We start from the raw sequence: 22,218 nt of genomic DNA on the forward strand, positions 1-22,218 counted from the left end.
GCACTCAAGGTGAGTTAAGCCACCTGTAGGAAAGTGTGTTATCCTTTCGCGCACACTGGCCACTTTACTTGTGGATATGTGAGAGTTGAGGACGACGGTTCAATCCCGCGTCCGGCCATCCTGATTTAGGTTTTCCGTGATTTCCCTAAATCTCTCCAGGCAAATGCCGGGATGGTTCCTTTCAAAGGGCACGGCCGACTTCCTTCCCCATCCTTCCCTAATCTGATGAGACCGATGACCTCGCAGTCTGGTCTCCTTCCCCCAACAAACCAACCAACCTATGTGAGAGTTGTGTCGTATATGTATCTGCATAATGTAAAAGAGTGTAATGGATGCGTGTGTAGTGTAGTGTAGTGTTATGTTACGTTATGTTTGTGTTGTATGGTGAAAGTGTTTCAAATTTTAACTTTAAAACTCTACTCTGTTCAGAAGTAAGAGTAGTTTAAGTCAGTTTCTGGAATTTTGATTAACCTAAGAACACAGAACGCTCACTACGTACTCTAAGACGTCTTTGTCACTAACCGTTCTGATACATTCAAAACCTGTACCAGAAGCAGATCTCATCTCAAAATTATCCAAGACATCGGTCTCTCGATGAGAAGAAGCTGAGTTCAAGTCTCTGTCCAGCCATCCAATTAATGCTTCAAATTGTTTTCCTAAACCGGTCAAAGAGAATGCCGGATTGGTTGTTTTGAAAAGGAACGGCCGATTTCCTTCCGCACCCTTTTCCAGTGTTGACTTGTTCTCCGTCTCTAATGACCTCATCGGCGGACATAAGTTCAATCCTAATCTTTTATTCACAATTACCCACTTTGTCAACTCGAATCAGTCTTTAAGAAAGTCATATAACTTTTATACAATGGTAAACCTAAGATGACCTATGACATTACACGCAACTTACGATGCCAAAGAATATACTTCAGAAACACAGCTAAAGAAAGTTTTAAAACATTTAACGGAAACGGATACAGCCAGCTAAGATTTGACAGGTAAATCGTAAATTCTGTCTCGAAATTTGACAGATATTCCATAGCCATTCTGGTAGTATGTAAAGTACACCGTCGGCAAGGCCCAATCAATACCTAAACTCCCTCTTGGTTATGATACCAATGACAGAGCCATAAAAGCGGAGCTACAAACCACAGTTTTCCGAAATTCCTTCATCAAAGAAGACGAAGTAAGTACGCCAGGATTTGAATCAAGAAGTAGATATGCTCAGCGTTACAAAGTAACTCAAATCACTCAGAAAAGGCAAGTCTACCGGTCCAGACTGTATACCGGTTAGATTCCATTCACAGAGTATGCTGATATCATGGCTCCATACTTATCAATCGTGTGGCTCGGTGGCTCATTACCAGATTATAAAGCTAAAGGAAGTGGGTTCCACTGCTTGTCAGTTCTAAGATTTTTCTGTCACTTACCACTTCTTTCAGCTCTGGCAATGTTTGTCGATGTGAAAAATGCATAGTTGCACCCGTAATTCGAAATCCACGTTAAACTGTAGGTCACCTTATAAATCGATGAGTAAGTCGTTTCAAATGCCGGGGGACGACAAGGACATACCATCATCAACAGGACAATACCTACTAAAGCACTGTGATGTTCAAAACAATCTTCGGATTGATGACTGCTTTACTTACTTCATTACTTAGCAACCATACACAACCGCTAGCTCGACGAAATATCTGCACCTCAAGACTGGTATGTTGCACATGTCCCACCTACACACAAGAAAGGAAATAGGAGTAATCCACTGCATTAAAGACCCGTATGACTGACATTGATTTGCAGTAGGATTTTGGGACACACGCTGTATGCGAACGTTATAAATTACCTCTATTGACAAATAGTCAGCACAGATACAGAAAATATCGTTCTTGTGCAACACAACTTGCTCTTTATTTCATCTATCGACAGAGGTCTTAAACTTATTTCATATTTCTGGATTTCCAGAAGCCTTTTGATACCGTTTCTCACAAGCATCTACAGATCAAATTGCATGCCTACAGAGTATCGTTTTAGCTGTGCGACTGGATTCACGGATTCCTGTCAGAAAGGTCACAGTGCGCAATAATCGACGGAAAATCGAGTAAAGCGGAAGTGATTCCGGCGTTCCCCAAGGACGTGTCAAAGGCCCCCTGCTGTTCCTAATATACCTAAACGATTTAGGAGACAATATGAGCAGCCCTGTTAGACTGTTTGCAGAAGATGCTGTCATTTACCTTCATATAAAGTCATAACAAGATCAAAAAGGAATTGCAAAATGGTCTAGACAAGACATATTTAGGATGCAAAAAGTGGTAACTGAATCCAAATAATGAAAAGTGTAAAGTCATTCACAAGAGTACTAAAAGGAATCTGCTAAATCTCGGTCACACGATAAATCACACAATTCTAATGGCTGTAAACTCAACTAAATACTTGTGGATAACAATGATGAACTACTAAATTTGGAACGATCACGCGGATAGTGTTGTGGCGTGGCCACCAAGAGACAGTGCGTTAGTGGCAGAACACTTAGAGAGTGCAACAAATCTACTAAATCAGGGGCGCCCAACCTTTTAGCTTTCCTGTGCCTCACTGGAAGAATCCGAGTATTTCTGGGACGCACATACTATACTTGACACTAAAAATAGCCACTGAGCAAAAGAATTAGGATTTATTAATTTATGATTCTTTATTCTAAAAAAGCAAGACTGAATTAATTTGACATTTAATATATGAGATATCGTCAATAATTTATATATAGTATTTACAAATCATAGAATTAATGTGGAATTTAACTCTAAATTTGGGAAACCAATGTATCAGTACAAGATGTCGCATAAATACAAGAATTTTGATTATTTTATCGAAAATGCTGAAATCGATTTTCAAATTCTCGCATCAAATCGAAAAGTAGGGCTCCGTATTTCATCCCCTCTTTAGGATTATGTTTGGCCAACGCACTGAAATGAAAGAAACCGTGTGTACTTGTGCTTGCCATAATTTGTTTCATTTGGAACGCGTTTATTCTTCCAAACTTCGTTCTGATATGTAAGTTTCTACCTTGAATGCGTCTGTTTAGCAGTCAAATCTACCAAAAACGCTAAATCTGCCACCCAGTTGGCATCGTCAAGTTCCGGCACAGATTTTGCTTTTGATGTCTTGAACGATTAAATTTAATTATGCTATAAAATCTTTTTAACACCTGGCGTGGACTGTCCCATCTTACTTCTGTAAAATATACGATATCACCACACTCAGCGTCCAAAATTCCAAGAAATTCCTGGAACTGGCAATGATTCAGTCCCCTGGCTCTTATAAAATTCACAGTCCTCACGACGATTTGCATAATGTGATCCATTTTAAAGCTTTTGTGCATAAATTTTCTTGGTGTCTGACGGATTGGCCGGTTACTAGAATGAGGCTCTGGGAGTTCAAGTATAGCAAGGACGGCAGTGTTGAGAACGGGACGAACCAATAACAGAAAACCTTCGTGTGGCGGTAGTTTCAAATTGAAAATATTCAGTTTATTATAACTTCACGTAAACAGTTTTATGGATTTTTTTCTTTTTTTTTTTTACCGATGAAGTGATACCCACTTCCTGGGCTGCCATATGGCCGGCGGGCCGCCGGTTGAACGCCCATTCACTAAAAAAACTGTCTACACTCCGTTTGTCCGTCCTCTTTTGGAGTGTTGCTGCACGGTATGGCAGCCTTACCAGATAGGATTGACATAGGACACTGGAAAAGTTAAAAGAAGGATAACTCGTTTTGTACGATCGCGAAATAGGGGAGAGAACGTCACGAATACGATACGTACGCGAATTGGAGTGGCAATAGTTAAAAGAAAAGCGTTTTTCGTTGCGGCGAGATCTTTTCAAGAAATTTCAGCCACCACAATTTTCTCCTCCGAATGTGAAAATATGTTGTTGACGCCCATCTACGTAGGGAAAAATGATCAACGTAATAAAATAAGAGAAATCAGAGCTCACACGGAAAGACTGAAGTGTTCGTTTTTCCCGTGCGCTATAAGTGTGAAGCGGTAGAGAAGTAGTATGAAAGTGGTTTGATGAAACCTCTGCCAGACACTTAAGTGTGGAAAGCGGAGTAATCATGTACATGCAGATACGGATATATAACAGCACAAATTTCATCAAAAATACGTATATAACTCAGTAGAAATTGGTATCAGTTAATTAAAAGATGTGAATTAAATTTTCTTTTTATTCATTATTTTGAATTTCTTGGATTTCATGTTTTAAATCATTACATTGAAAATGTTCATTCATTAATTGTTGATTATTTGAAGTCAACTCCTGGAATAAATTGTATCTTACGTTAAACAAGTGTGTGTGTGTGTGTGTGTGTGTGTGTGAGAGAGAGAGAGAGAGAGAGAGAGAGAGAGAGAGAGAGATTATTTCTTCCGCAAGTCAGGGTTTGCACCATTATCACTCACTGCTAAGGTATCGTCGTGTTTGTCTACATCAAAACGGAAGTGTAACTCCGTGAATTCAGATCCTTTTATGAAACTCACTTTCTTTTATTATTGAGGGAGCTTTTTACTATTTACGTTCTAATTTTGCACGAAATATTTATGTGAAGGAAATATTAATGTGCAAACCTGGTACAAAAAGACATCGTTATCATTTCAATCGCACCAATTATTTCTTCTTGGTTTGTATGGGCTTTCTAGTCATAAAAGTTGATGTGATTTCGTTTCTTGGGTAGTTTGCATATTGAGCTGTTTGTGTGTTTGCATAACGATATTTTTATTTCGCTAACATATTCGATCAGATAGGCAGTACTGGAAGATTAAAATATCCGAAATTTCTAACACAGAAGAAAAAGGAACATATTTATTGCTCTGCGCCACAGTAAAAACCTGTTGTGCAACAAATACTCTTCTTGGTTGTTTTGATGAGTTTTAAAAGGAAAAACCAGCATATTTATTAACCCAATATGAGTACTATTTCAACGCACAAAAATTGGTGATAAATCAAGACTATTACAAATTAGAAATATGAGTCCACAAACTACATAGAGTAAGGAATTGTGATATGATGTATGTAAAAACTGCCATAAATTAGAAGTAGTAGGAGGAGATGAAGCTGTCAGAAAAATTGTGGATTTTCGGCCACTGTTCTAGGTCTCCATACTACGTGCGCAGCACAATCCAAACTGATTTAGACATGTTCAAGGCCCTAACTAAGATACAAAAGGTAGTGTAGTTTTATTACACGCAAACATCCAAACAAATTTTAGCTCTCCCGATAATATAATAATCTGTTAATCCAAAAGCATTCTCTACTGTAGTACATTTATTTCGCAGTGGCTTCAATTTCCCTGCAAGCAATGGCAATAGCTCAGAGTCACAAATGATGCATGAATTAGCACTTTATGCTTACTACATAAAGTATAATTTTATCGCTTTTGCACTTAGCCAGCAGTAAAAGATGTCAATCATTACTTAGCATGTTGGTGAGGAGATGGCTAGTGCTAAAATGTGCCTTTCTTCGTTTCCTAAGTGATCTCACAGCGTGAGTGTGGAAGACTGTTTAATGAATGCCAACGTAATTCAGACACAATTTGGACTCTATAATACACCCATTAGAACGAATTTAATACCTGAACCGTTTGTCACAATAGAACTGGTGCAATACTGACTGCTTGTGCCCACAGTAGTTACCTCATTCGGCCATCGACAAAGATCTCGACGCTACGTAGTCTGCGTCACGTATTAGAAATGTATACACCACCTTGGGAAACATTATGTACAAATCCTCTTGAAACCTGCAATGAGCAGTACAATAACGCGCAGTTTTATCAATCGTCACTATCAGCATTTAATTCAGAACTTTTACAACAATATTGGTTACGAAATAGGACTGTCATTCTAAAGATGGCTGACAGAATAACGACACAACATTCTTTAACACAGCTTCCTTGAATGAGGGTTTCATATCAACAGCCGTGTTGGTGCAACTGGCATAGCAAATGTAGTGAAATACACTGACACAAAAAAAAAAAAAAAAAAAAAAAAAAAAAAAAAATAAATAAATTCGCAACACCAAAAAAATAATTAATGTAGGGTAAAGAAATTGAGGGAATACATTTGACTAGGTAACGTATTTAAGTGACTAACGAAACATACTCACAGGTTAAAGTACGAGCGAGATAATCCACTGCAAATGTGAAATGCTGACACATTAATAACCAGTGTAACCTCCAGAATGTTGAATGCAAGCATTTAACCGTCCATGCATTGTGTTTTACAGATGCCGGATGTCAGTTTGTGGGATGGAGTTCCATGCCTGTTGCATTTGGTTGGTCAATACAGGGACGGTTAATGCTGCTTGTGGATGACACTGAAGTTACCGTCCGACTGTGTCCCATATGTGCTCGATTGGCGACAGATCTGGTGGTCGAACACGCCAAGGCAACACGTCGAGACTCTGTAGAGCATGTTGGGTTACAACAGCGATATGTGAGTGAGGGTTATCCTGTTGGAAAACACACCCTGGAATGCTGTTCATGAATGGCAGCACAACAGGACGAATCACCAGATTGACGTCAAATTTGCAGTCACGGTGCGTGAGATAACCTCGAGAGAGCTCCCGCTGCCATACTGAGTCGCACCCCAGAACGTAACTCCAGGTGTAGGTCCAGTTTGTCTAGCACGCTGACACGGTGATTGCAGGCCCTCAACTGGCCTCCTCCTAACCAACGCACAGGCATCACTCGCACCGAGGTAGAGCCAGCTGTCATCATACAACACAACAGACCTCCACCCTGCCCTCCAGCGAGCTTTCGCTTGACACCACTAAAGTCCCAAATGGCGGTGGTTTGAGGTCAGTGGAATGCACGCTACAGAGCGTCTAGCTCGAAGGTGTCCTTGAAGTAACCGATTTGTAACAGCTCGTTGTGTCACTTTGGTGCCAATTGTTGCTCAAACTGCTGCTACAGATGCATTACGTAGCGCTAGAGCCATACGCCAAACTCCATAGTCTCCCCTTTTGGTAGTGCAACGTGGCTGTCTGGGAGCCCTGTCTTCTTGCGACCGCACATTCTTGTGAGCACCGCTGCCAGCAATCATGTACAGTGGTTACATTCCTGCCATGTCTTTCAGAAGGAACATCCAGCTTCCCATAGACCTATTACACGACCCCATTCAAAGTGAATGAGGGGCTGATGATGGCATCTTTGCCGCCTTATAGGCATTATTGACTAACATCAACTCACCTCGTCCAATTTCAAAGGTAATTAACGCTCACGAACGTTACTGCGTGTGTTTAAAGCAAACCTGATTCCCATCCTCACAGCGGTGGAACTAGAGCCACTCTTAAGAGACTGGCGTGAACTCTGAATAGCCGTCATCTTTCAGACGTAGAAATTCACCTACAAACTTTCGTTTATGTCCCAGAACTCCTTCTTGGTATTGCGATATTTTTTCTCATAACTATATGTAAAACCCTTACTGCGATAAAAGAGTAGATCAACGTTTCTCATTGAGACAAAGAGCATGAAAACGTCTTTCCACTGTTTCTGATGTTCAACAGAAAAAATTCTATACAGATTCATTTATTTTAAAATATTTTTTTGTTTGCTCTACACAACTAACATTTAATATTATTTATTATTTCGTCGGTGCTGCCGACAGCGCTGCCTCACCATGAATATTAAATTGGTCTGAAGATGGCTGTATGAACGAAACAGGTCGCCAAATAATGTAAATCGCAGTTTCGACTGTTTTAAGATAATTTTTGGTGGTTTTAGTCGACAATAAGTAAAATAAAAACAGAAAAACCATGCACAGAACCAGTTTATCTCATAAACAATAGGTGCACGTATTTTATAAGAGAAGAGTGCAGACGATGGCCTATGTACATGGTTGTATTCAGACGCAGCAGTATTTACGAATTTCGTTGGATTCTGTGAGCGGAAACCTCGTCTCGTAATCTGCCCTAGAAATTTTCTTTGCGTTTGTCAGAATTTTATTAAGAGGATGGGCGTAAGCCTCTAGGTAGCAGACGGTGCTGATACTATTACGGTACATTCACCCAAGTTCTACCTTCAAATGGATCAGTTCATTAGTAAATGGTGGACAGCTCGTCGTTATCTTTAATTCCTAAAATTATCATCACTGTTTCTGCCTTCCTATCAACCTCGTGAAGCCTCTGCCTTTCCCATAGAGTGAACAGTGTATATGTTAGATTATTTGTGTCCACCTAAGCTCCTTCAGTTTTTTTTATAATTTGATGCTGTTTTTGCAGCATTTAAACCTAACTAACCTAAGGACATCACACACATCCTTGCCCGAGGCATGATTCGAACCTGCGACCGTACCGGTCGCGCGGTTCCAGACTGAAGCGCCTAGAACCGCTCGGCCACACCGGCCGGCAATGGACATACACCTGAACCCCATGATGTCTGTAACATTAAGTGCTTGAAAGTTTCTCGTTCGGGTAGACGGTTTTGCATTTTTTAATGACTCGGAATTTTATATTTTTATGAAAAGGCTTTTGGAAGTTACGACGCAGTGATTAATACATCATAAATGAAACAATTTTAGTACAAATATAACCAGTAGGATAATGCACTGTACGAAAAAACGTTCAGAGACATAAGACAACTTCTCACGTTCATAAACACGATGACTTGTGGCCAAACTAGCAGAACTGATGACACATCACAACCAGAGGCGTCTTCCGTTTTGCGTCACGCTTATCTTACATAAGAGGCCGGAGAAATGTAGCAGTATACGACGACGTATTTGTGGATGTGCTCTAATGTAGTATCAACGTCAGAAACAAAGCCTTACTGTCTGCTAGTGACGTCCATGGAGTTAACTGTCATCTCTCTTTGACGTCACATCTGTATTTCTAATCCACTTCCGGATTTAAGCCGGGGACCGCTCGTTCCAAAACTAATCTGTGTAATCTCATCAGTCTGTTTCATTTAAACACTTTAACTGAATGAAAAAAGACTTCTTCAGTTCCCGTAACCTGGCAATATAGCGTCCTCTACGGGCGATAAGACCGGATAATTTCCTGCATAACGCTTACTTCGGGATGCAAACTTAATGCAGCGTCCAAAGAGGATTTACTGCGCTCTATATATTTGTCTGTCCGCCTGGGTGGTAACGTGCTCGCCTCCTATGCAAGCGGGCCTGGGTTCGATTCCCGGCCGGGTTGGAGATTTTCTCCGCTCGTGGACTGGGTGTTGTATTATCATCATCATTTCATCCTCATCACCGGCGCAAGTCGCCCAATGTAGCGTCGACTGAAATAAGACTTGCTCCTGGCGGCCGAACTTCTCCGGCTTCTGCCGGCCATCGATGCCATACGCTCATTTCCATACATTTGTCTTACACGAGCACTGCTCAGTTTACGCATGCACTGACGTTCTATAATTCTAATCGCTTACACTTTATACCTCCTGTCTGAAAGTCATTCACGACCCATCACATGCATTCTTATATTACAGTGCTGGGAGTTTCACAAATGTACTAGTAGAAGGGAATGGTACAGATTTGGGATACCGTTTGTGAAAGTATATTCTTTGTATGGTAGAATTTCCTGAAACTCTTGTTATGCCACCTGACTTCAAAAGTAACCCGATCAACGTTGACTACGTTCAGCAGCGCAGTTGTAATTTAATGTTTAAATATTACGGATAAGATTCAGTTCATTTACAACGCACACATACGCGTTTACGAAGAGTTGGAGAAACAAAGGAGCAGATTAAAACTATGTGACGGACTGACACTCGAACCTGGACCTTCGCCTTCCGCGGGCAGATGCTCTACCGACTGTGCTGTCAAAGCAAGGCTCATGGCCCGCCCTCACAGCTTTTACTACCGCCTGTACATCATTTCCTGACTTCCAAGGCTCCCAGGTTCGAGTCCCGGTCCGCCACAAATCTGCCAGAAAGTTTCAAATCACTACGCTGTAGAGTGAAAATTAATTCTGGAAACAACTGAGCAGTTCACATTACAGAAGAGAGATTGTGACAGCCACAATACTTAGCAAACATTAAGTTACGCACGCACATACTGTGCCGCTGAGACAGAGAGCAGGTCAGCGGATGCGGCTAATTGACGAGTAAATTGGATTTGCGAGTAATGTGCTTCGTACGGTTTTATCCGATGTTAACGGAGGTGGCCCCGAGCAAAGTGGATAGTGGCCCGAGGAAATGAAGGAGTAAGCCAACATCTGGAGGTGAATAGAGGCATTTTTCCACTTTACACTCCCGTACGCTGTGATTCAGAGAAGCGTGTATGCACAGTTTTAAGAGGTTCTGTCTTCTTTCATATACAGAGTGATTCCGTGATGATGTTACAAACTTTTAAGGATTATGCAGAAGGGTAAATGTATCAATATGGTCCGCAAACGACCGAATCGAATGTTATAAGCGAAAATCGTTCTGATACCTCTGTTAGTGGACTACATGTACTGGCACTGTCGTTGGTACGATTGTACGGCAACTTTCAGAGGTTGATCGAAACAAGAAAAATGAATAAATATGGTCTCTAACATGCCTACCTCAAAAGCTATCAGCACTTGCTCAACTTCGATATTGAAAAAAACATCTACTGCAAGCGCTTTGGTTTCCACATCTTGGAGAAGATAGTATGGACCACAAAAAGTCCAGTAAATATGGGCTCCAACCCGCCTACATTACGAGCTATTGGTATTTATTCAATAGAAGACATGTGTTTCACGGCAGCGAAGATGAACAAGTGCTCACAGATCTGCAAATATCAATTTTAGAGCCCATATTTACTAGACATTTTTCTTGCATTGGTTCATCCTAGCACCTCTGAAAATCGCCTACTATACCATCTTAAAAGCACAAAATGATTCAAATGACTCTGAGCACTACGGGACTTAACTTCTAAGGTCATCAGTCCCCTTAATAGCAACAGTACCGGTACATGTGTTCCACTGTCAGAGGAATCACAACGATTTTCGTTTATAACTTTCGGCTCGGTCGTGTCTGGTCCATTTACCCTTCTCCATCAGTACTGAAATTTCGTAACATCACCACTGAATCACCCTGTACAAAACTGACATTTTCACTCAGAGAAGTACGTATATGTAGGCTTATGCAGAAAGGGTCTTTCTTCGCGCAACACGTAACGATACTTCAATTTCCTACAGGCCTACTATTATAATTCTCATGAAAAAATAAATTACTTCCATAGCTCACAAAAGGCAGTGGCCCGATTGCAACTCGTATGGAGATGACGAAAGTCGTGGGACACGATACAAATGACGGTAGTACTGCGTACACAAGGTACAAAAGGCAGTGCACTGACGGAACTGTCATTTTCACTCAAAGTGATTCATGTGAAAGGGTCTCGGGCGTTTATTATGGCCGCACGACGGGAACTAACAGACTTTTTACGCGGAAAGATAGATGGAGAGAGAAGCATAGGACATTCAATTTCAGCAAATGCCAGGGAATTCAGTACTCTGAGATACACAGTGTCAAGAATGTGCCGAGAATACCGATTTCAGTTATTACCTCTTACCACCGAAAATGCAGAGGCCAACGGCCTTTGCTAAACGACCAAGACTAGAAGCGTTTGCGTAGAGTTGTCTGTGCTAACAGACGAGCAACACTGTGTGAAATAAACGGTAGAAATCAATGTGGGAAGTACGACGAACGTGTCCGTCAGGACAATGGCGTGAAATTTAGCGTTAATGTGTTATGGCAGCAGACGACTGACACGGGTGCCTTTGCTAACAGCACGACATCGCCTACAGCGCCTCTCCTGGGCTCGTGACCATATCGGTTGGACCCTAGAAAACAGGAAAACCGTGGCCCGGTCAGACGAGTTCCGATTTCAGTTGGTAAGAGATGATGTAGGGTTCGAGCATGGCAGAGACCCTACGAAGCCATGGACCCAAATTGTCAACAAGGCACTGTGCAAGCTAGTGGTGGCTCCACAATGGTGTGGGCTGTGTTTATATGGAATGAACTGGGTCCTCTGATCCAACTGAACCGATCACTGACTGGAAATGGCTGTGTGGATATACTCGCAGACCGTTTTCAGCCATTCATGGACATCATGTTCCCAAACAACGATGTCATGTCACCAAGCCAAAATTGTTCGCAAATGGTTTGACATGGTTTTGCGTGAGAGATTTATAACGGCCAATTTTTTTGAGTGGTCCATTTTCTTTTTTCTAATAGCTTTAATTGCTATTTGCATAGCAGACCAATTCCACTGCTTTCGGACTCTTGAAGTAATTTCTGAAGCAGTTCCTATAAGTAAAACAAGTTGTGAAAATACGGTACAAATATGGGAGACGAGTATTCCATATTAGTGACACAGAAATTTTGAAATTCAGAAACGCAAATAAAATCGAAAATTCAATATAAATAGGCAACAAACACGCCGTTTTACGGTTTAATGTATTAGGTAAACGTCTGTTTACAAAATATATTAATAATTTACGTTTTATGACAAGAATGAAACTGAAAACCAGCAACCTGCAACAATTATGCTTCCTAATGAATTAGGTAAAACGGCTTCACTCACTCACTGTGGTTGCCAACTGTAATATGAATGCATCCCAGAGCAGTCTGCAGTTGCTGAACATAGTTTTTAAGTAACTAGCCGAAGTACAGCACTTACATCTACATCTACATCTACATTGATACTCCGCAAGCCACCCAACGGTGTGTGGCGGAGGGCACTTTACGTGCCACTGTCATTACCTCCCTTTCCTGTTCCAGTCGCGTATGGTTCGCGGGAAGAACGACTGTCTGAAAGCCTCCGTGCGCGCTCTAATCTCTCTAATTTTACATTCGTGATCTCCTCGGGAATTATAAGTAGGGGGAAGCAATATATTCGATACCTCATCCAGAAACGCACTCTCTCGAAACCTGGCGAGCAAGCTACACCGCGATGCAGAGCGCCTCTCTTGCAGAGTCTGCCACTTGAGTTTATTAAACATCTCCGTAACGCTATCACGGTTACCAAATAACCCAGTGACGAAACGCGCCGCTCTTCTTTGGATCTTCTCTATCTCCTCCGTCAACCCGACCTGGTACGGATCCCACACTGATGAGCAATACTCAAGTATAGGTCGAACGAGTGTTTTGTAAGCCACCTCCTTTGTTGATGGACTACATTTTCTAAGCACTCTCCCAATGAATCTCAACCTGGTACCCGCCTTACCAACAATTAGTTTTATATGATCATTCCACTTCAAATCGTTCCGTACGCATACTCCCAGATATTTTACAGAAGTAACTGCTACCAGTGTTTGTTCCGCTATCATATAATCATACAATAAAGGATCCTTCTTTCTATGTATTCGCAATACATTACATTTGTCTATGTTAAGGGGTCAGTTGCCACTCCCTGCACCAAGTGCCTATCCGCTGCAGATCTTCCTGTATTTCGCTACAATTTTCTAATGCAGCAACTTCTCTGTATACTACAGCATCATCCGCGAAAAGCCGCATGGAACTTCCGACACTATCTACAAGACGAGAAATCATAGTATTCCATACTACTATCCCTATTCCACATTTACCTCTTCCTCTAATAAAATCTGTCTACTGTCTTTACAATAGCGTTTTTACTATACCAATGTGCAGTTCGGAGTAACAGTTTTTTAAGTATTAATTGTAGAACAGTGTAAACAAGATGGTGGAGAAACCTCACTGTCTTATACACAAAAGAGACCAACAAAATTGGAAGATACGCGTTTCTGACGTGATGACATACGCTGTCTGATCGAAAGTATCCGGATACGTATTAGTGGACATTAAATATGGGGAGTGTCCACCCTTCACCTTTATTAGGCTTGAACTCTGCTAGGGACACACACACACTGAAGAGCCAAAGAAATTGGTACACCTGACTAATATCGTGTAGGGCCCCTGCGAGCACGAAGAAGTGCCGCCACACTACTTGGCATGGACTCGACTAATGTCTGAAGTAGTGCTGGAGGGAACTGACTCCATGAATCCTGCACGGCTGTCCATAAATCCGTAAGAGTTCGAGGGGGTGGAGATCTCTTCTGAACAGCAAGTTGCAAGGCATCCCATATATGCTTAATAATGTTCATCTCTGGGGAGTTTGGTGGCCAGCGAAAGTGTTTGAACTCAAAAGACTGTTCCTTGAGCCCCTCCGAAGGAATTCTGGACATGTGGGGTTTCGCACTGTCCTGCTGGAATTTCCGAAGTTCGTCAGAATGCACAACGGACATGAATAGATGCAGGTGATCAGACAGGATGCCTACGTACGTGTCACCTGTCACAGTCGTATCTAGACGTATCCGGGATCCCGATCACCCCAACTGCACACGCCCACACCATTATAGAGCGGACACCAGCTTGAAGAGTCCCATGCTGACATGCAGTGTCCATGGACTTATGAGGTTGACTCCATACCCGTACACGTCCATCCTCTGGATACAATTTGAAACGAGACTCGTCCGACCAGACAACATGTTTGCAGTCATCAACAGTCCAATGTCGGTGTTATGGGGCCCAGGCGAGACGTAAAGCTTTGTGTCGTGCAGTCACCAAGGGTACACGAGTGGGCCTTCGGCTCGGAAAGCCCATATCCATGATGTTTCGTTGCATGGTTTGCACGTTGACATTTGTTGTTGGCCCAGCACTGAAATCTGTAGCAATCTGCGGAAGGGTTGCACTTCTGTCACGTTGACCGATTCTCTTCACTCGTCGTTGGCCCCGTTCTTGCAGGATCTTTTTCCGGCCGCAGCGATGTCGGAGATTTGATGTTTTACCGAATATTCACGGTACACTCGTGGAATGGTGGTACGAGAAAATCACCACTTCATCGCCACCTCGGAGATGCTATATGTGGTGTCACCGCCAGACACCACACTTGCTAGGTGGTAGCCTTTAAATCGGCCGCGGTCCATTAGTATACGTCGGACCCGCGTGTCGCCACTATCAGTGATTGGAGACCGAGCGCCGCCACACGGCAGGTCTAGAGAGACTTACTAGCACTCGTCCCAGTTGTACAGCCGACGTTGCTAGGAAAGGTTCACTGAGAATTACGCTCTCATTTGCCGAGACGATAGTTAGCATAGCCTTCAGCTAAGTCAATTGCTACGACCTAGCAAGGCGCCAATTATCCTTTGCTATGTATCTAATGAAGCATGTACAGTAACAAGACCAATGTTCACCAATTGTGGATTAAAGTTAAGTATTCCAGCAGCTACGTACTTTTCTTTATAGCATTCATTACGTATCCTGTTTCAGACCTCACGCCAGCCTGCGTGCGTTTAAGCGCGTGTCTTTCGGTTACCCGTCACTGTGGATTGGCTGTCTTGTCAGTCCACAACACTATATCCCATTGCTCGTGTGCCGACTATAGCTACACGTTCAAACTCACTTAAATCTTGATAACGCGCCATATTAGCAGCATTAACCGATCTAACAACTGCGCCAAGTACTTGCTGTCTTATATAGGCACTGCCACCCGCAGCGCCGTATTCTGCCTGTTTACATATCTCTGTATTTGAATACGCATGCCTATACCAGTTTCTTTGTCGCTTCCATGTATAATGAGGTGCCTCAATGTTTGAGAGGAATGACAGCTCATTCTTCCTCAAGAAACGAAACCAGAGAACGTTGTGATCGGCTTAACTCATCCTAAAGGTTTTCCATGGGCTCGGGTCAGGACTCTGGGCAGCTCAGACCATTTAAGGTATATTATCGTCCACAAACGGTTGCCTCACGTATGCTGCTTTGACAGCGTGCATTGTCATGTTTATACAATCATCGCCTCCGATCCGTTCCTCTACTCTACGTACTAAATAATGCAGTAAAAATGAGATCGTACACTTCTGCGTTTACGGTTTGCTTAGCCGCAATAAGGAGAACACACGATAACACAATAACTACCCCTATACCGTAACACCAGCACCTCCGTACTTCACTGTTGGCACCACACATGATGGCAGGTAACGTTTTCCAGGCATTCGCCCTTCCAACGGACTGTCAGAGTATAGCGTGATTCACCATTCAAATGACTCATTTCAAGTCATCCACTGTCCAGTGGCGTCGCTCGATAGCCCCTCAAGCGCCTCTTGGTTTGGCTACAGAAATTTGTAGCTTGTGAGGAGCTGCTCCAACACTGCAATCCACTCTTTCTAACTCCCTACACACAGTCAGTGTGTTAGTTTGTCTTGGTTTATCTGTGGCTCTTCCTTCGCGTTTCCACTTCATAATCACATCACCAAAAGTCGGCCTGAGCAGCTCCAGAAAGTCGAAGTCACTGAGCTCTACCGGCCGATCCATTCCGCTTTCACTGCTTCTCTGCTAGCAACACAATTCTCTCCGTCTCCTTTTATATTGGCAACTCCGTCTTTTGTGACATGCAATAGTCAATTAAGCACTATGAAGTTGTGTCCAGATACTTTTAATGACATAGTGTACGAGCTAAAGCTCTGGTAACGAAGCTGTGACTTCGAAATAAAAACTGGAATAGTAAAAACACTACTAAAAAGACAGTAGACGGATTTATTATGAAGGTTTCTAATAAAGTTATTGTCACTGATAGGTCAGTTACGAAGAAAGTATTTTGTACATCTCATTAATAAAGCTGATTTTCTGCAAGGGCGTTTATCATTATTTCCTTGTTTTCATACTGACATTAATGCACGTCTTTTCTTTTACGAGCAAAGGTATCTACTACCCTGAAGAGAAGAAAGGACCTCTGTACTTCCATAAAGTTCGAAGTCAATTTTTTATACATAGTACTTCATTGGAAATTTCGAGAAAATACCCTCACGAGTCCAAATGATACAGCACTAGACCAAGTATTTGTTACCCTCCGTCTCATAAACTTGAAATTTTCCGGAAATATTCATATGGTAGTACAGTAAAATGTTTTTTGAAGCAACTACCTGGCATTAAGATGCACTCTAAAAACGTTGAGATTGCACAGGTCATATTTAACATGTGAAAATAGGAGGTGTTGACTGAAACTGTGCGCATTCGCTGATTTATAAAAGTCCACTCCGCGACGAGCAGTGGCAGGAAACCCACTACGTAGCCCTAATACCCAAACGTTTTGTCTGTCTCAAAATTATATCTTACACGCTTGTATAGTACCTAATCTGGACGGTTCAGTAGATCGTTTCTAATCCCTTATTGAAAAGGTTATGGAAAGTAGACTTTTTTATAATTGTTCTTCATTAACTCAAACTAACGAGTTTGTTCGGGTGAAAGGTACTCCCCATGCCGATTCCTGTGCCGTCAGGCTAAAGGCATATTCTTCAGTCAGGTACTCTAGCGAGCAAGAGAAACGATAAATATTCATTCGTGCCCTGGACATTTTTGTGTTACAGTCCATATCAACTCAAAGATAAAACTGCAGCTGTCTCACACCGCACAATATAGCGAGGCGGTTTAAAACTTCCTTATGTGCAGGAGAAAGGGAGAGGGAATGAGAAGTATGACGCTGCAGCAAAATGTAGATAACTAACACACTTTTCTCCTGTAATCGCTATCTAATATTTCAAACAATATATGTCACAAGAAAGCTACAGCTTCTGCTTTCAACCGGCGAACGTAATTTCGCAATCGCCGCGCGAATTATCTGCACACATACCATCACATTATCTCAGTTCTACAGTTCCGAAGTTCATGGCACACGTGCGAACGCTAAACTGAAACGAATGTTATCAAGAAAATTTGATTTAATTGGGCTCAGTTCACTAGAGTAAGAAGAGATACCGTTTCCGTGAAATGGTGATATATACTGTTCGTAGAAATATTTGTCTTTCCAAATTGATGCGTCAGTTGCTCTGCCAAGTTTAGTGTCACATCTCGCTCGCCGATCACTGTGTCAGCATTAATTGCAGACATCAAGGCGCCAAGGGTAGGTAGTGTTTACCACACATTTCTTCGCCAATTAACGCGATTGTCAACTTTCATCTACGACCGACACCTGCAGAGGATTAATCACATTTAACTTGGGTCACATCGGCGTTCTTGGAGCTTCAAGCACAGCTCAATAGAACACACATTACTCCATTGATATTTCCTCATCAAATATCCATACACACCATTCCTATGACATATCTGCTAAAGCTCCTATAGCCGTTGTCATCGTACTTCTGATCAACGCAGGCACTGCAATATCGTATTTATCCGCCGACACCGCGAAAACGAAGTTCAATTAAAATGTCTACGCTGTACAGGAATATACACATGGATGTACGAGTGCAGGTTGTGGACGCAAAGCTGACGACATACGGAAGTTTGGGTCTGGCCGTGAGTCGTGCTCGGATAGCCTAAGTGTAAGACGACCGATCGCGATAAGCCGGAAATCCCGGTTCGAGTGCCGGTCGGGCACAAATTTTCATTGTCATTCCATCATAAAGCTGATGGTTGACCATATTCACAACTGCGATACATTTTATATATTTTACAATGGCTGTGGTAGCTGCAATGCCTGCTCCTTCGGACATGAATGCATGTCCGAAGGAACATTGCTTCATATTTCTGAACAACACAGGCACTGCAATATCGTACTTTTTAAGAAGGTATGGCGTTTCCATACAAAACCTATATCAAAAACTGCTGCGTCCTATTGTTTTTAATCACAAGAGTTTTACTACTGCAATGCAGAATCAGCAACAGTTTGTCCAACAACTATGTACTACACCAGAGGTAGTCGACCTTCTTTACGTACCGCCCAGCGGTTCCATAGTGATGGTGATTTACACTGATAAGCCAGAACATTGAGCACTACCCACCCCGACGTTGGATGCTGCCTAACGGCGTTGCGGGTACGTGGAGCGGTAACAAAGGTATGTAAGACACGGACGAGGGATCACCATAGTGAAGATAAAGGGCTGCAGATTGGGAACTCCATTGACGTAAGTGACTTTGACAAAGGGCAGATTATTATTACGCAAAGCCTGTGAACGATTATCTCGTAAACGGCGTAACTGGTCCAACGTTCACGTACCACTGTCGTGAGTATCTATGGAAAGAGATAGGACAGTGAAACTACCACTAGACGCTAATGGTTGGACGTCCACGACTCTTCACAGATCGTGGAATTTGGAGGATGGTCTGTTCTGTGAAATAGGATAGATGGTGATCTGTGGCATCTCAGCCGAAAGAGCACAACGCTGGTGCACGCATAAGTGCTTCGGAGCACACCGTTGATCGTTCATTGTTGAACATGGAGCTCCACAACAGACCCCGCCCTACGTGTTCACATGTTGCCCCACAATATCGTCAATTACGATTGCAGTGGACACGGGACCATCGGGATTCGACCGTCGATTACTGGAAACGTGTCGGCTCTTCGGGTCAATCACATTTTTACTACACTAGGCCGATGGTCGACTCCACAAACACCGTGATCGAGGAGCACGGCGGCTCGAAACGTGCAACGTGCCACGCGCTCAAGCTGGTGGGAGCAGTATTATGCTATGGGAGACGTTCTCGTGCTCTTGCAAGAGGTGTGTGGCAGTTAATCAAAGACACGCTCACTGCTCGAACCACGTGGATCCCTTCATGCTTGACGTCTTCCTCGATGGCGATGTCATCTTTCAGCAGTGTAAAGTCAGAACCGTGCTACAATGGTTTCAGGAGCATTATAGTGGACTCACGTTGATGCCTCAGCCACCAAATTTGCCTGATGTAAATCCTACGGAACCCATCGGGGTCGGTATCGGGGCGCCATCACCGCGTACGCAAACTAGCGGCCCGTTATTTACGCGAATTACATGACCTGTAATGCCAAATACCTCCACAAACTTACTAACAAACTTCGGATCCGTGAAACGTAGAATCAGTGATGCATTTAGTTCCAAAGATGGACAAACAAGCTACTAAGCACGTGGTCATAATGTTTTGGCTCATCAGTGTATAAAGCAGGGAAGTAAATTTATAACGCAGATTTAAAGCTAGTTAAAGCATTTAATAATAATTCCTTACCAAATACTTTACGTCAAACTTTTATGAAAACGTAATGAAAATGTTTTTGAACTCTTCTACCGCCTACTGCCTCCCATGAAAGCTGGATCGCCCACTAGTTGGCGGTAGGGACCAGGTTGAATGTCACTCTACAATACCGTTGGTCCTAAAGTTCCGGGACTGGTCTTATTTCAGGCGTACAAGAGACGTCCGAGCAGTAACTACAGCGGTAGCTTGAACCGACTAGTGTAAACAACAGATGTGCATCCGACCACTCAGTTGTGCGCAGGCAGTGCTAATTAGTGGACTCTCGTCTGCAGTGTGACAACGTTTTTGTGTCACAAATAGCAATGCAGCGACATCTCTCAATAAAGCGTTCACGACATGCTCCAGAACGTTTTCAAATAAAGAAAAATGTGTGGAAAGTTCGTTCCGCACACCTTGACCGTGAACAAAAACGACTCGTGGATGCCTGTCACGGCTTGATTAAAATGCAAAACGCAGACTATTCTTTTCTGAAAAAAAATCATCCCGGGTGATGAGGTTTGGTGTTATCAATACGGAGCTACCACAGAAAGACAAAATGCAGCAATTCACAAGACAGGTCAACGCTTTGACGACATAACCGATATTTTACGCCAATGTGACGCGCAAGTTGAACAGCATCCCAAAGAAACAGTTTTCTAACAGCTCCACATGATTGTATGAACGTTCTGTGCATTGTACACAAGTAGGGGAGATTACATAGAACACGTGAACCATTAAAGCCCCCATCTTAACTTTCCTCTATATTTTTTTATAAACCGAGTCTCGAAACTTTTTGAACTGTTGGTGAGTATCCACCCATTTCTTAGTGTCATCTATGAAGTTTTTTCAACAAAACTGACTTTCGGCTACACATTAGTTCAAGTCGCTGAACTTACGTTTTTAAGACGCATCAAGCATACATGTATATTTTCTGTCTTTGTTTCAGCCACTAGTAAAGATGATCTGCAGTAACGGCACATTTAATAGCTGCAGCCATACTCTATACGGGACTCGAACCCGTGACCTCTACCTTACAACGCAGCGATGCCAACTCGAGAACCCGGAGGTCACCATCTCTCAAGTTTTTCATTGTAACAACAATATACGCAGCCATAGTAATTCCGTCGCTGCAATAAAAGGATAGAGAGTGAACGCAGTGGAAACGGCTGATCTCTTATTTGGCAGAGCTCAAAATGTTCGATTTATAGCCATCTTATCTACATTTTTCTCTCTCATCATTTTCGGCAAACTTAAAACGGATGGAGGAGGAGGAGATTAGTGTTTAACGTCCCGTCGACAACGAGGTCATTAGAGACGGAGCACAAGCTCGGGTGAGGGAAGGATGGGGAAGGAAATCGGCCGTGCCCTTTCAAAGGAACCATGCCGGCATTTGCCTGAAGCGATTTAGGGAAATCACGGAAAACCTAAATCAGGATGGCCGGAGACGGGATTGAACCGTCGTCCTCCCGAATGCGAGTCCAGTGTGCTAACCACTGCGCCACCTCGCTCGGTCAAACGGATGGAGATGAGGACCGTAACTTATTCCCTTCTAAAGTTTGGCGATTTCATTTCCAAGATTCCATGTGTTTTCTTATTTCGTTTATAACACAAACCGACGTAGATCATTCGTAAACTATTTTACTCCGCTCGTAGACAGCAATTAAGCGGCGATGTAAGCAACAGTCTGCAGGAAAGAAGTGAATCTGCCGCGCATAACAATTACATATCTAAGTGCTAGTAGCACGTTATCTATGAAAAGCAGACAACACTCTGAAAACATGCACTAAAATTAAAGAAGATAAAACAACATCCCTATGAGGTTTTGTCCCTTTTAAAGCTAACTTAGGATCTGTCTCGGAAACTATAGTAATATCGTGGCACACAGCGACTAACGCTCGCACCCCTTTTCTTCTTTAATTTTTTGAATTGACACTATTAATATTGAACTGGGCATACCTACGAATACTGATCCTGTTACCAATTCAAAAACCTTCAAGACAAATAACGAGCATCTGACAATTTGAAACGATCCAATATATACAGATTTCAGGGTGGCAAAGTGCATGATTAAACAACAGCTATCACTGAAGCTTGAACCTTTTTAAAAGCAACTTGCATCGTAATAATGAACTGACACGTCAGAAAGGAGAAGACTCGCATATATTATTTGCGACAGTAAAAACGACTAAAAAGTGAAAAAGCTGCCAAAGTATTCTTTGAATGTGTCCAATGATGTAATTCACATACGATGATCAAGTGCCAGGACGCTTCACA

At 42.5% G+C, this 22,218-nt stretch overlaps 1 protein-coding gene across 1 annotated transcript in view; it reads right to left on the bottom strand.

Annotated features, from left to right (window-relative positions):
- The window catches only part of LOC124556532 (transcription factor 12), a 732,435-nt gene that overhangs the window by 524,523 nt on the left and 185,694 nt on the right, over positions 1–22,218 (bottom strand). The window lies entirely within an intron of this gene.

This window comes from Schistocerca americana, chromosome X (assembly GCF_021461395.2).
Source record: "Schistocerca americana isolate TAMUIC-IGC-003095 chromosome X, iqSchAmer2.1, whole genome shotgun sequence".
Classification (NCBI taxonomy): Eukaryota; Metazoa; Arthropoda; class Insecta; order Orthoptera; family Acrididae; genus Schistocerca; species Schistocerca americana.